The following is an 8,466-nucleotide window of genomic DNA, read 5'->3' as shown; positions in this document are numbered from 1 at the left end:
CTTTCGTTTGGGAGAAAAATGCAAAGGTACAATACAGCTTTTCCTTGCCAATATCTCTCTTTTGCAAAGAGCTAGGCATTGGAAAATTCAGGGCTATAACGTGTAGATGAAGCACTAACAGGAGGCTTTAAAATTTTCATTCTAGTGTCTTTCGTTTGGGAGAAAAATGCAAAGGTACAATACAGCTTTTCCTTGCCAATATCTCTCTTTTGCAAAGAGCTAGGCATTGGAAAATTCAGGGCTATAACGTGTAGATGAAGCACTAACAGGAGGCTTTAAAATTTTCATTCTAGTGTCTTTCGTTTGGGAGAAAAATGCAAAAGTACAATGCAGCTTTTCCTTGCCGATATCTCTCTTTTGCAAAGAGATAGGCATTGGAAAATGCAGGGCTATAACGTGTAGATGAAGCACTAACAGTAGGCTTTAAAAATTTCATTCTAGTGTCTTTCGTTTGGGAGAAAAATGCAAAAGTACAATGCAGCTTTTCCTTGCCGATATCTCTCTTTCGCAAAGAGATAGGCATTGGAAAATTCAGGGCTATACCGTGTAGATGAAGCACTAACAGGAGGCTTTTACATTTTCATTCTAGTGTCCTTCGTTTGGGAGAAAAATGCAAAGGTACAATACAGCTTTTCCTTGCCGATATCTCTCTTTTGCAAAGAGCTAGGCATTGGAAAATTCAGGGCTATAACGTGTAGATGAAGCACTAACAGGAGGCTTTAAAATTTTCATTCTAGTGTCTTTCGTTTGGGAGAAAAATGCAAAGGTACAATACAGTTTTTCCTTGCCGATATCTCTCTTTTGCAAAGAGATAGGCATTGGAAAATTCAGGGCTATAACGTGTAGATGAAGCACTAACAGGAGGCTTTAAAATTTTCATTCTAGTGTCCTTCGTTTGGGAGAAAAATGCAAAGGTACAATACAGCTTTTCCTTGCCAATATCTCTCTTTTGCAAAGAGCTAGGCATTGGAAAATTCAGGGCTATACCGTGTAGATGAAGCACTAACAGGAGGCTTTTACATTTTCATTCTAGTGTCCTTCGTTTGGGAGAAAAATGCAAAGGTACAATACAGCTTTTCCTTGCCGATATCTCTCTTTTGCAAAGAGATAGGCATTGGAAAATTCAGGGCTATAACGTGTAGATGAAGCACTAACAGGAGGCTTTAAAATTTTCATTCTAGTGTCTTTCGTTTGGGAGAAAAATGCAAAGGTACAATACAGCTTTTCCTTACCGATATCTCTCTTTTGCAAAGAGATAGGCATTTGAAAATTCAGGGCTATAACGTATAGATGAAGCACTAACAGGAGGCTTTAAAATTTTCATTCTAGTGTCCTTCGTTTGGGAGAAAAATGCAAAGGTACAATACAGCTTTTCCTTGCCGATATCTCTCTTTTGCAAAGAGATAGGCATTGGAAAATTCAGGGCTATAACGTGTAGATGAAGCTCTAATAGGAGGCTTTAAAATTTTCATTCTAGTGTCCTTCGTTTGGGAGAAAAATGCAAAGGTACAATACAGCTTTTCCTTGCCGATATCTCTCTTTTGCAAAGAGATAGGCATTGGAAAATTCAGGGCTATAACGTGTAGATGAAGCACTAACAGGAGGCTTTAAAATTTTCATTCTAGTGTCTTTCGTTTGGGAGAAAAATGCAAAGGTACAATACAGCTTTTCCTTGCCGATATCTCTCTTTTGCAACGAGCTAGGCATTGGAAAATTCATGGCTATAACGTGTAGATGAAGCACTAATAGGAGGCTTTAAAATTTTCATTCTAATGTCCTTCGTTTGGGAGAAAAATGCAAAGGTACAATACAGCTTTTCCTTGTCGATATCTCTCTTTTGCAAAGAGATAGGCATTGGAAAATTCAGGGCTATAACGTGTATATGAAGCACTAACAGGAGGCTTTAAAATTTTCATTCTAGTGTCTTTCGTTTGGGAGAAAAATGCAAAGGTACAATACAGCTTTTCCTTGCCGATATCTCTCTTTTGCAAAGAGCTAGGCATTGGAAAATTCAGGGCTATAACGTGTAGATGAAGCACTAACAGTAGACTTTAAAATTTTCATTCTAGTGTCTTTCGTTTGGGAGAAAAATGCAAAGGTACAATACAGCTTTTCCTTGCCAATATCTCTCTTTTGCAAAGAGCTAGGCATTGGAAAATTCAGGGCTATAACGTGTAGATGAAGCACTAACAGGAGGCTTTAAAATTTTCATTCTAGTGTCTTTCGTTTGGGAGAAAAATGCAAAGGTACAATACAGCTTTTCCTTGCCGATATCTCTCTTTTGCAAAGAGATAGGCATTGGAAAATTCAGGGCTATAACGTGTAGATGAAGCACTAACAGGAGGCTTTAAAATTTTCATTCTAGTGTCTTTCGTTTGGGAGAAAAATCAGCTTGAATGCTTCAGGGGCTGGGGCATAGCCAACATGAGCCCCACACCGAAGGAGGGTGGAGGTGTTTAATGCAAACTAGGGGTCAGACAAGCGCCGCAAAAGGCCACCATGCCCTGCACGCCCCTTTTCTGTTTTCATATGCAGACGAGGGTTGAAGCCAACTTTGACCCACTGCTTGGATGACATCACCATATGCAAATCCATCTGCGGCAGGCCTTCCCCCAGGAATGCTTGCACTAGTTGTTGCATTTGGTTTGTTGTTTGGGGGTGCTTCAGTATTAGGCAGCCTTCTGCCCTCCCATGTTCATCTGAAAATATGTGTTCTCCCTGCAGTTGTTGTCCCCAGATGAGAGTTCCCTTGTGCTGCCTCAGTTGAATCTCCTTAACTTGACAGAGATGTGCCTGAGCAGCGGCCCTCCCCAGCTCTATCCCAAATCATACTTATTTTGCATAGGAGATACCATGGTCATAAGGATTATTCTCCCAGGGTGAGGTTCATTCATTGCATTCTGGGTATGCTGACCCCTGTGATTTCCCCAAATGTGGGAAACTCGACTGCTTTATTTGTGGTAGTGGGGGACTGTGTTTGTGTTTTCTTCTGGTCAGCTCTGGTAAAAGTCAGATTTCTTTGTTTCAGAGCCTTGTTCTTCTTTTGAGAGTTCCCTTGTGCTAGTTCTTCAGAACGAACAAATCTTTTGCCTTTTACTAAAGATTTCCGTGGAGAGGAGCAAAACTGAGTTTTATCTCAATTTTTGCATGCCCCGTCTTATTGGGGTTTCTTTTATCAGTTTAAAGATAGAACGAGTGTGCTTTAATGTAAGCTCATTTGCGTAGAAATGACAGTAAATGTTTGTTTCTTTTCAAACAGAACTTTCTTGACTATACTAATTGCTTGAAAGATCTGGGAGCACATGGAAAAGAGTACAAACCATGTTTATAGCAAGGGGAAGCCTGGTGAGAAATCTGCTTTCTTTCTTTCAAATTGGGTGCTCACTTTGAGCTGAATGAGGACTGCTGGCATGGCACTCAGGCGACAGGTAGAATCTTGGTCATGCTGTGGTTTCTCTTCAGAACGAACAAATCTTTCGCCTTTTACTAAAGATTTCCGTGGAGAGGAGCAAAACTGAGTTTTATCTCAATTTTTGCATGCCCCATCTTATTGGGGTTTTATTTTATTGGTTTAAAGATAGAACGAGTGTGCTTTAATGTAAGCTCATTTGCATAGAAATGACAGTAAATGTTTGTTTCTTTTCAAACAGAACTTTCTTGACCACACTAATTGTTTGAAAGATCTGGGAGCACATGGAAAAGAGTACAAACCATGTTTATAGCAAGGGGAAGCCTGGTGAGAAATCTGCTTTCTTTCATTCAAATTGGGTGCTCACTTTGAGCTGAATGAGAACTGCTGGCATGGCACTCAGGCGACAGGTGGAATCTTGGTCATGCTCTGGTTTCTCTTCAGAACTAACAAATATTTCGCCTTTTATTAAAGATTTCCGTGGAGAGGAGCAAAACTGAGTTTTATCTCAATTTTTGCATGCCCCATATTATTGGGGTTTCTTTTATCAGTTTAAAGACAGAACGAGTGTGCTTTCTTGTTAGCTTTAATGTAAGTTTATTTGCATAACAATGACAGTAAATGTTTGTTTCTTTTCAAACAGAACTTTCTTGACCATGCTACTTGCTTGAAAGATCTGGGAGCACATGGAAAACAGTACAAACCATGCAGTATCACAAGAGCCTTTATTTGATCTTTCATGAAGATAGAGCAGAATTGAGGACACGTCAACAATTTCTGCCGAAGGTGGTTCATCTTTCCACATGGTGCCTTTGGCCACTGACACCTTCGTTGAGTCAAAGTCTCTGGCTGTGGTCAGAACTTTGAAAATTTATGTCACCAGAACGGTTCAGATTAGGAAAACAGAGGCTCTGTTTGTCCTGTATGCTCCCAACATGATTGGGTGTCCTGCTTCCATGCAGACCATTATGCGCTGGATCTGTGGTAAAATTCAGCATGCTCATTCCACGGCAGGATTGCCGTTACTGAATTAGGTGAAGACCCATTCTACTAGAAAGGTGGGTTCATCCTGGGCAGCTGGTCGGGGAGTCTCGGCATTGCAACTTTGCCGAGCAGCTATTTAGTAAACACTTTTGCTAAGTTTTACAAGTTTGATACCTTGGCTGATGATAACCTCAAGTTGGGTCATTCGGTGCTGCAGAGTCGTACGCACTCTCCCACCCGTTCAAGAGCTTTGGTATAACCCCATGGTTCTTAATGTGACCCCAGCATCCTCTAGGTCGTATGAGAAAATAGGATTTTAATACCTACCGGTAAATCCTTTTCTCTTAGTACGTAGAGGATGCTGGGCACCCGTCCCAGTCCATACTGTGTCTGCAGTTATTACTTGTGGTTATACACATGTTGTGTTACGGTTCTGGTCAGCTTTTTGCTGCAATTGTTCATGCCGTTGGCTTGTGTTCTGTTGAATGCCACGTTCTGCGGCATGCTTAAGGTGTGAGCTGGTAAGATGCTCACCTTAGTTTAACAATAAATCCTTTCCTCGAAATGTCCGTCTCCCTGGGCACAGTTCCTATAACTGGAGTCTGGAGGAGGGGCATAGAGGGAGGAGCCAGTTCACACCCTTTGAAAGTCTTAAAGTGCCCATGTCTCTTGCGGATCCCGTCTATACCCCATGGTTCTTAATGTGACCCCAGCATCCTCTACGGACTAAGAGAAAAGGATGCCCTTGTGTACTATCCTGACTTCTCCTCCCGTCTGCTTACTTTGTGCCTTCCAACGCACAATGCGAACTACAGGTGGTGCTGCAGGGCCCACACCCTTTTACTTGCCTTACAGAGCAGCTCTGGAGCTGTTACAGTGCCCAGCTGCTGCAAGAAATCAGCATGAATGCTTCAGGGGATGGGGCATGGCCAACATGAGCCCCACACCAAAGGAGGGTGGGGGTGTTTAATGCGAACTAGGGGTCATCCAAGCACTGCAAAAGGCCGCCATGCCCTGCATGCCCCTTTTCTCTTTTTATATGCAGATGAGGGTTCCAGCCAACTTTGGCCCACTGCTTGGATGACATCACCGTATGCAAATCCGTCTGCTGCAGACCTTCCCCCAGGAATGCTGTTACTAGTTGTTGGATATGGTTTGATATTTGATGGTGCTTCAGTATTAGGCAGCCTTCCGCCATCCCATGTTCATCTGAAAAGATGTGGTCTCCCTGCAGTTGTTGTCCCCAGACGAGAGTTCCCTTGTGCTTCCTCAGTTGAATCTCCTTAACTTGACGGGGGAGGGGCTGCCCGAGCTGCCACCCTCCCCAGCCCTATCCCAACTCATACTTATTTTACATATTAGATCTCTTGATCATGAAGATTGTTCTCACAGGGTGAGGTTCATCCATTATATTTTAAAATAGGAAGGTACAAATTACATATTTGAATTGCATCTATGTGCTGGATTCAAATGTCCCCCCCCCTTCCTTTCTCAATTGTGCCCGTCAGCAGCTATTCTAAGGTTGCTGCCAATGGGTGTGACACATTAATTTCTTCTGTGGGGTACACTGGACTCCACAAGGATTCACATTGGGGTGTAGAGTAGGATCTTGATCTGAGGCACCAACCGGCTCAAAGCTTTTGACTGTTCCCAAGAAGCTCAGTGCATTCTCCTCTATAACCCCGCTTCCATGAACAGGGAGCTCAGTTTGTAGTTGGTGCCTTCAGTAGCAGGCCAATTAACAGGGGCCTGCCTCAGGCAGCCTATTCTTAGCTATTAATTTTGACAAGAAAAGAAGAACTTGTTTTATGAGAATCTACAAGGGCTGCAGCAGGCTAGGTCTAATAGACATCTTTACTGCAGCTTCATCACTCCCAGCGGCGCTATATACTCCCGTGCCCTGGTTGCTGGGTCACTGCAGCGGAGGCTCCGGTTTCATCCTAAGGTCAGTCACACACACACCACCCTTCCGGATCACGAGGCCGCTGATGAAGGGGAGCGAGGCCGTAGGGGGTGGGCCGTGTGCGCACTGCGGTGGACACTGATTACTGGGCAGCCGCTCCACTAGCCACCAGGTACAGTTAAGGAGCACAGGTCTGGGGGTTTTTCTCCTATATTAACCCAATTTTGTACTGCCCGCAGCGCATTGTGATAGGTAATAGGGCCTGATTCAGGTTGGATTGCAATCACAATAAGCGATCCAACTGCAAAAATTGCTAAGAGCATACGCATGTGCCTGCATTTTCTGCGGCACCCCGCAGAGAATGTGATCGCCTCTGCCTGTCAATCGGGGTGGGGAAGGGGGGGAGAGGTGGGTCAGCAACACTCCATTTCCAAGTCAGGGATGGAGCGGTGCGGGGGCAAGGCTTCAAAATGGGGTCTGCAACGGAGGAGACACAGGGGGCGTGGTCACAGCGGCTGTATGACATCACATTCAGCCGCTGTGATCACAAAAATGGTGGCGGCTTCCTGCGCGCACATACAGTCTGCACCAGCAGGAGCCTACACCATTTTTTATGATCACGCTGAACTGCAGTGCGACTGCAATTACAGCATGGTCAAGAAGGGAGGCGTCATGCTGGGTGGCCATGCCCTGTCACTGTGCAGGAGCCAGCACCGCTCACACACTAGTCCCCGGGTGCAGCCCCCAACCCCCGGGACACCCGGAGCAACAAAATGTAGATTCAGGCCACCAGGCCACGCCCCTACCTATGAAACAATGCCTCCTTTTTACCATTGCGCTGCTTATCTGCGCGCACTGCATTACAATCTCCCTCGCCACCTCTCTGTGTGTCACCAGTGATAGTGACACCTCTGCCATGCTTGTAGCAGCTGGTCCTAAGATCTACGCCTCAAACCCTGAGTGTTTGCCCTTGTGACTTGTTAATCATCATAGCGAAGCAGATGCTTACAGAAAACTGCAGGGGCTTAGATTGAAAATAAAAAAATTGATGGGTATAAGGTAGAGAGGAGCGGGTTCGGTTCTCCGAGAACCGAATTCCCCACGAACTCCACGTGGTTTACACTGGTCCGAGGCAGGCTCGGTTGTTCCCGCCTGACTCGGAAAACCTGAACAAGGGAAAATGTCATCATCCCGCTGTCGGATTCTCGCGAGATTCGGATTCCATATAAAGAGCTGCGCGTTGCTGCCATTTTTACTCGTGCATTGAAGAGAGAGCGGAGAGGACGTGGCTATGTTCTCTCAGTGGAAATCTCAATATCAGTGCTCAGTATCAGTGGTTACTTATTGCTGCTCAGTAATACTAGTAGTGTGTCTCTCCTGCTCAGTGTCAGTTCTCAGTAGTATCCTCATCAGTGCTCAGTATCACTGCTCATTGTCTTGTGCTGCATTGTGGTGCTCAGCATACTACAGTACATTACTAATAGTCCAGTGCTGCATCTTGCTGCTCAGTGTCAGTTCTAGTATCCTCATCAGTGCTCACTATCACTGCTCATTGCATTGTGGTGTTCTGTATACTACAATAACATAGTAATATAGTAACATAGTTTTTGAGGTTGAATAGAGGCAAATTGCCCATCGTGTTCAACCTGTTTTAAGTTGTGATGATTCTACATACTTGCTGAATAATGTTTTATGACTAGTTAGCTACTATAACTCATGTTACCCCCGGATTAACCATGTTGATATTTTAAGTATTATAACCTTGGATAGCTTTTTCATTCAGAAATGTATCCATTCCTTTTTTAAATCCAATTACAGAGTCCGCCATTACCACCTTCCCTGGCAGGGAATTCCACATTCTGATTGCCCTAACAGTGAAGAAACCTTTCCTCCATTGCGTTCTGAACTTTCCTCCAGTCGCAGCGAGTGACCACGTGTTCTTTTAATAAATAATTCCTCTGATAACTCTTTGTTATGTATCTTTACATATTTGAAGATATTAATAATATCTCCTCTTAGGCACCTCTTTTCTAGTGTATAAATATTCAGCCTAGTAAGTCTTTCCTTATAGTCCAGTACTTTTAGGCCTTTAATCAATTTAGTCTTCAGGATCTCTTACACTTCCATGAGCAGCAGAGTAGTGCAATGGAAGCATGCTGGGCCCATAACC

At 44.0% G+C, this 8,466-nt stretch overlaps 4 non-coding genes across 4 annotated transcripts; all 4 read left to right on the top strand.

Moving 5' to 3' along the window:
• Positions 1–2,828: 2,828 nt before the first annotated feature.
• Positions 2,829–2,992, top strand: LOC135008685 (U1 spliceosomal RNA). The gene has a single exon (XR_010208337.1). It is a non-coding gene; the product is annotated as a U1 spliceosomal RNA (small nuclear RNA).
• Positions 2,993–3,051: 59 nt separating this feature from the next.
• Positions 3,052–3,168, top strand: LOC135008965 (U5 spliceosomal RNA). Its single transcript, XR_010208565.1, has one exon. It is a non-coding gene; the product is annotated as a U5 spliceosomal RNA (small nuclear RNA).
• A 274-nt stretch (positions 3,169–3,442) lies between these two features.
• LOC135008937 (U5 spliceosomal RNA) lies at positions 3,443–3,558 on the top strand. Its single transcript, XR_010208538.1, has one exon. It is a non-coding gene; the product is annotated as a U5 spliceosomal RNA (small nuclear RNA).
• A 275-nt stretch (positions 3,559–3,833) lies between these two features.
• LOC135008957 (U5 spliceosomal RNA) lies at positions 3,834–3,949 on the top strand. The gene has a single exon (XR_010208557.1). It is a non-coding gene; the product is annotated as a U5 spliceosomal RNA (small nuclear RNA).
• The last annotated feature ends 4,517 nt before the right edge of the window (positions 3,950–8,466 follow it).

The sequence above is a fragment of the Pseudophryne corroboree genome, unplaced genomic scaffold (genome assembly GCF_028390025.1).
Source record: "Pseudophryne corroboree isolate aPseCor3 unplaced genomic scaffold, aPseCor3.hap2 scaffold_223, whole genome shotgun sequence".
Lineage (NCBI taxonomy): Eukaryota > Metazoa > Chordata > Amphibia > Anura > Myobatrachidae > Pseudophryne > Pseudophryne corroboree.
The sequence above is the reverse complement of the archived record's forward strand: the minus strand, read 5'-3'. Positions and strand labels throughout refer to the sequence as shown.